General features: G+C 43.7%; 1 pseudogene; it reads right to left on the bottom strand.

The window, feature by feature from the left end:
* Positions 1 to 2,164: 2,164 nt before the first annotated feature.
* Positions 2,165 to 3,035, bottom strand: LOC102989484 (40S ribosomal protein SA-like; annotated as a pseudogene).
* Between the last annotated feature and the right edge of the window lie 3,774 nt (positions 3,036 to 6,809).

Raw genomic sequence — 6,809 nt, 5'->3', positions numbered from 1 at the left:
CACGTACCCATCAGGCTGACCTAGAATCCTTAGCCAGGCATTCGAAGCCTTCCACAGGCTGACCTTGGTTTTTCTCCCTGCTCTTAGGTGTGACCACGGCTCCAGCCAGACTAATCTCCCACCATCCCAGGAACCCACCGTGCACATTCCTTCCTCTGTGTTCTAGCTGTTTTCCACAATTGCAGTGTTCCCTTCAGGGGTTTCTTTATGGTAGCCATTGTTTTTGGTGACCCAGCATGTATTTCTCCCTTTCTCTACCACCCGTCAACAGGGATAGATGCATAAACCCAGCTTATTAATCATGGTGCCCCTTCCCTGGGCAACAGTTTCAGGGAAAGCTGAGTGGTCCAAGTAGGGCCAGAGTCCCTCCCTGACTTCCTTCCACTAGAGCTAGCTGGGAAGCTTGCCTCTTGCCTGTGGTGTCACTGTGTCAAAGAATATTCATTTGGAAGAACACACCATCTGCAAAATTAAATGATATGGTGATACAGAGAGAGAGAGAGTGTTTCCTTGTTTAAGTCCTGGATCCACCCTGAGGTTCCTGGTGACATAAGCCAGTCGATCACAGTTTAGATTAAGTGCAACTGAAAGACTCCTAACAAATACACCTTACTGTGTTCTCCCGTCACCCTGGTGTTTTTACCTATCGTAACACACATCACGCCATATAATGATTGTAATTGCCTGTTTATTTGTTTGTATCCCCCACTGAAAGCCCTTTACCACAAGGTCCACACTGTTCACCATTGGGTGCCTGATACCTTGCATTGTGCCTGGCCAGCATTGGGCCCCCATTTAGTATTCAGTTGAAACTTCATTTCTGCCTTTCCTAATTCTTCCCATCACTCAAGGTCTTAGATTCCAAGTTCTTTGTGAAGCATTCCACATCAAGTTGAAGAATCTACATAAAATGTCCAGGATAAAGCAGGCTCTCATCAGAGCTGCATCCTCCTCGTCCCTAGTTACTTGAGTCAGAAGTGATGTCTCCCTCGTGGGAGCTCCTATATCTCATTTAATCAAATGGTATCTACTCATACTGTCTTAAAAGAGAAATGCAAATGACTTATAACTAACATAAGTTTTCAAATGTGATTGTAAATGCCAGAAGCAAGGACCTAGTACAGTGCCTCATATAAAAGAATCCACAGTTGTTGAATATACAGATGAATATACAGCACAATGATCAATACTTTAGAGGGTAAATGGAAACCGGCAGTCTGTTATTGGCTGTGGGAGTCCTTATGTTAAGTGAGTCACAGCGTAGATTCAAAGGAACCTGAAAGAAGGATAAAGCTGAATCACACTTTTGCAGAGTGCATGAATGCTGTTTGAAAATCTAATTAAGCCATAACAACTGACCACAGCTGAAAAATAGTCGTGGTTATTTTCTACGCCCAGACGTCTCATTACTTGGTAAAGGCTGTTAACTTGTTCAAGCTGAATAGTTGGAAGGAGAAATGAGGCATGAGGAGGGCAAGTTAGAGTTTATTGTGCCTTCCATTTCGATAAGGGGAAACTGAGTGTGGCTAGGAAAAGAAGCCTGAAGCTCTGGCTCCAGAACTATGTTCATACCTCTCACATCAGCCTCATACTTTTTTTCGGCTGTGTCTTCCATATATAATTAATGATAGTCTGATTGATTCAATTCTTCTGGTGGAATGTAAGCTCCAAAAGGCCAGGGACTTGGTCTGTCTTGTTCAATGCTGAGCCTCCCAACACCTAGAACAGCGCCTAGTCCTTATGTCTAGGGCCATAGTAGGAGCTCCATACATATTTGTTGAATTCATGTCTCTACAATACCGGACACAGCTTGTTTACCTTTTATGTATCTTGCTAAAATATTTATATGTCCAGATTTCCTTTTCTGGTGCAGATGTTAAAAGAACATCTTCAACTCCAAGTTCCATGATATCAGTGACCTCCAGTGTCTTATTCACTAAAGTATCTCTAGTGCCTAAAACAGGGGACATTCTGACAGTACTTATGGAATGAATGATTTAAGTATTTGATTAGTGAATTTTAAATTAAGCGAAAAAATGGAAATGATTGGCTCAGACTTTCTGGGGTTTTTTTTTTTTTGGAAACTGACTTTTTGGGGTTTTTTTTGGAAACCGTTTATTTTCTGTCAACCTACTTCCATTTTACGAGTTTGCGGAAGAACAGCTTAAGACCACTCAGTGGTTGTTCCTACCCACTCAGTGGCCTGAGAAGTGGGAGCTGCAGACCAGCCTTCAGTGAGGGAACTGCTGAGTAGGCACAGAGGGCACCTGCACACCTTCGGACCAGTCTGCCACCTCAGGTTGTGTAGCGGTGAACTCAGAAGCTGGAGCACATCATTCACCCTGAAATTCCTCCATGGTCACAGCCTTCTTAGCTGCCGCCTGCTTTTCCTTTTCAATCTCTTCAGGATCTCTGTAGAAGCAGAGATCAGGCATGACCTCCCATGGGTGTTCACAGTAGATGGTGCCACACACGTGCAGAACTTCCCGGGCGAGTATCCACCACATCAGACCCACTGAGTGAGCTCCCTTGTTGGCACGGGATGACAATGTCCACACAGTGCAGAGGAGAATCTGTTACACAGACCAGTGGTAGGCAGGTTAACGTAAGAGGCCTCTGTGAGAGGCTGGTGGTCAGCCCTGGGATCAGTAACCACCGGAAATCTTGGCTCCCGGAAGGCTTACTGGATTTGGTTAGTGAAGATTCCAGGAGAGAAGCAGCCAGCAATAGGGGTGGCTCCAGTGACAGCAGCAAACTTCAGCACAGCTCGCTGGCCAGTATTTCTAGAGGATACGACACTGACATCAGCTGGGTTTTCAATGGCAGCAATGGCACGAGCTGCCAGCAGAAGCATCTCCCAGGTTCTCTTCAGATTTATGTTGTAGACGCCATCACTTTTCCTTTTGTAGATGTACTGTTCCATTTGGAAGTCTAGGTTGGTGCCCCCTAAGTGGGTTCCTGCTGCACGAAATTTGAGTACTTCCTCCTCCTCCATTTGCAGGAAATCAAGGGCTCCGGACATTGTGAAAGTTTCCCTTTAAGTTACAATGGGAATCCAGAACAACGCCGTATGGACCCCTCTCTGGGTAGTGCAGAAGGGGCTCAGACTTAGTAAGAATGTTCTGCTATGTTTGTTTTAACCTCTACAGTTTATAAGTACCCTCACAAATATCCCCTCACTTGAATCTCACAACAACCCTATGAGATTTATTTTGTCAGTTTTATAGATGAGGAAAAAGGCTCAGAGGAATTACAGGGCTTGTCTAACGTTACATAGTTGGCAGATTGGGACTTGAACCCTAGACTTGACTCCAAATTGTATGATCTTTCAACTTTTTCATGGGTACCAATTGAAGATGAGGTGGAATTATTAGAACACTGTCAACATTGTATCATTGGAATTATAGAATCTTAGAGATGGAAGTGACCTTACGCATCACAAATTCCAAACCCCTCTCTCATTTTTCACAATAGAAAAAGAAGGTTTAGGGGCTTCCCTGGTGGCGCAGTGGTTGCGTGTCCGCCTGCCGATGCAGGGGAACCGGGTTCGCGCCCCGGTCTGGGAGGATCCCACATGCCGTAATTTGGTTTTTGTATCTGAAATGTTTTGTATTTATTTTTCTTACACTTATTTAGTAAATCTACCCATTTCTGTTCCCTCCTCTTGTCTGTCACCTTCCGTTCCTTGACCTGACTATCCCTTCCTTGAGTTATTTCTGCTTTGTTAGCTCCCTGCATAGCTGCCACTGCCTTGTTACATTTTTGAAAATTCATAGTAGGATGTTGGGTTAAAATTTTCTTCTGCTTTGTGGCTACCTTTCTCTGATGAGTTTTCTTAGTCTGCAGGGAAGTTTTGTTACTCCTTTTCAGATTTTCTTCTGATGGTACCTTTGTAGGGATGTTTTTCTTACAATACCTTTGATTGGATGTTGAGTTATAAGTTTTTATCATTTTGAAATGAGTTGGATTTTTCTAAAACAACTATTGGCAAGAGAATCCCATGATAGGAACAAGGGAGCTTTCCTCATTTCTCAGCTCAAGACTTCCTTCTGTCGGTATGGGGGTGTGTACTTTACTTTATGGCATTTACCTGTAACAGGACCTCCTCTCAATTTAGGATTCTAACCTGGGTCAGCTGAGCTCCTACAACTAGTCTGGAGCTCCCCTGGTTCCTCTCCCAGCCACTGGTTTCCAGGCATTCTGCCCCTTCCTGCCAGCCTGCTCTTCTCTTTTTCCTAAGCTGCATCTGTGGGTCCTCCAGGCACTTACGGATTAATTTATTCAATTTCTTCCTCTCCCAGTATTCCTGCCCTCTTCCTCCTTAATCCTGCTCACATCTATTCCCACCCAGGCTGAGCACTCTCCTGAGTTGAATTTTTGCTGAGAATTGCTGTACCTCCACCCTCTGGACTCTTGTGCCATTTCTGGTCTTCCCTGGGGCACCTGCTAAACCGCACGTATGGTTTCCTGTGCTGGTTCAGGGAGCGGGGGGGTGGTGTGATGCTACACAACATATGAAGTTTGTGAAATTTCTCACTTCCTTGCTTCACTGAAGATGTAAGCATGTAGACGTTTCATACCTTTGTTCTCATTGCTCTGAATGATTTTCAGGAAAATTGGAAAGATTCTGAACAAAGCTGTCACCACGTACCCATCAGGCTGACCTAGAATCCTTAGCCAGGCATTCGAAGCCTTCCACAGGCTGACCTTGGTTTTTCTCCCTGCTCTTAGGTGTGACCACGGCTCCAGCCAGACTAATCTCCCACCATCCCAGGAACCCACCGTGCACATTCCTTCCTCTGTGTTCTAGCTGTTTTCCACAATTGCAGTGTTCCCTTCAGGGGTTTCTTTATGGTAGCCATTGTTTTTGGTGACCCAGCATGTATTTCTCCCTTTCTCTACCACCCGTCAACAGGGATAGATGCATAAACCCAGCTTATTAATCATGGTGCCCCTTCCCTGGGCAACAGTTTCAGGGAAAGCTGAGTGGTCCAAGTAGGGCCAGAGTCCCTCCCTGACTTCCTTCCACTAGAGCTAGCTGGGAAGCTTGCCTCTTGCCTGTGGTGTCACTGTGTCAAAGAATATTCATTTGGAAGAACACACCATCTGCAAAATTAAATGATATGGTGATACAGAGAGAGAGAGAGTGTTTCCTTGTTTAAGTCCTGGATCCACCCTGAGGTTCCTGGTGACATAAGCCAGTCGATCACAGTTTAGATTAAGTGCAACTGAAAGACTCCTAACAAATACACCTTACTGTGTTCTCCCGTCACCCTGGTGTTTTTACCTATCGTAACACACATCACGCCATATAATGATTGTAATTGCCTGTTTATTTGTTTGTATCCCCCACTGAAAGCCCTTTACCACAAGGTCCACACTGTTCACCATTGGGTGCCTGATACCTTGCATTGTGCCTGGCCAGCATTGGGCCCCCATTTAGTATTCAGTTGAAACTTCATTTCTGCCTTTCCTAATTCTTCCCATCACTCAAGGTCTTAGTTTCCAAGTTCTTTGTGAAGCATTCCACATCAAGTTGAAGAATCTACATAAAATGTCCAGGATAAAGCAGGCTCTCATCAGAGCTGCATCCTCCTCGTCCCTAGTTACTTGAGTCAGAAGTGATGTCTCCCTCGTGGGAGCTCCTATATCTCATTTAATCAAATGGTATCTACTCATACTGTCTTAAAAGAGAAATGCAAATGACTTATAACTAACATAAGTTTTCAAATGTGATTGTAAATGCCAGAAGCAAGGACCTAGTACAGTGCCTCATATAAAAGAATCCACAGTTGTTGAATATACAGATGAATATACAGCACAATGATCAATACTTTAGAGGGTAAATGGAAACCGGCAGTCTGTTATTGGCTGTGGGAGTCCTTATGTTAAGTGAGTCACAGCGTAGATTCAAAGGAACCTGAAAGAAGGATAAAGCTGAATCACACTTTTGCAGAGTGCATGAATGCTGTTTGAAAATCTAATTAAGCCATAACAACTGACCACAGCTGAAAAATAGTCGTGGTTATTTTCTACGCCCAGACGTCTCATTACTTGGTAAAGGCTGTTAACTTGTTCAAGCTGAATAGTTGGAAGGAGAAATGAGGCATGAGGAGGGCAAGTTAGAGTTTATTGTGCCTTCCATTTCGATAAGGGGAAACTGAGTGTGGCTAGGAAAAGAAGCCTGAAGCTCTGGCTCCAGAACTATGTTCATACCTCTCACATCAGCCTCATACTTTTTTTCGGCTGTGTCTTCCATATATAATTAATGATAGTCTGATTGATTCAATTCTTCTGGTGGAATGTAAGCTCCAAAAGGCCAGGGACTTGGTCTGTCTTGTTCAATGCTGAGCCTCCCAACACCTAGAACAGCGCCTAGTCCTTATGTCTAGGGCCATAGTAGGAGCTCCATACATATTTGTTGAATTCATGTCTCTACAATACCGGACACAGCTTGTTTACCTTTTATGTATCTTGCTAAAATATTTATATGTCCAGATTTCCTTTTCTGGTGCAGATGTTAAAAGAACATCTTCAACTCCAAGTTCCATGATATCAGTGACCTCCAGTGTCTTATTCACTAAAGTATCTCTAGTGCCTAAAACAGGGGACATTCTGACAGTACTTATGGAATGAATGATTTAAGTATTTGATTAGTGAATTTTAAATTAAGCGAAAAAATGGAAATGATTGGCTCAGACTTTCTGGGGTTTTTTTTTTTTTTGGAAACTGACTTTTTGGGGTTTTTTTTGGAAACCGTTTATTTTCTGTCAACCTACTTCCATTTTACGAGTTTGCGGAAGAACAGC

Source organism: Physeter macrocephalus, chromosome 15 (genome assembly GCF_002837175.3).
Source record: "Physeter macrocephalus isolate SW-GA chromosome 15, ASM283717v5, whole genome shotgun sequence".
NCBI classification, from domain to species: Eukaryota; Metazoa; Chordata; class Mammalia; order Artiodactyla; family Physeteridae; genus Physeter; species Physeter macrocephalus.
This window is presented reverse-complemented; position numbering and strand designations above follow the sequence as displayed.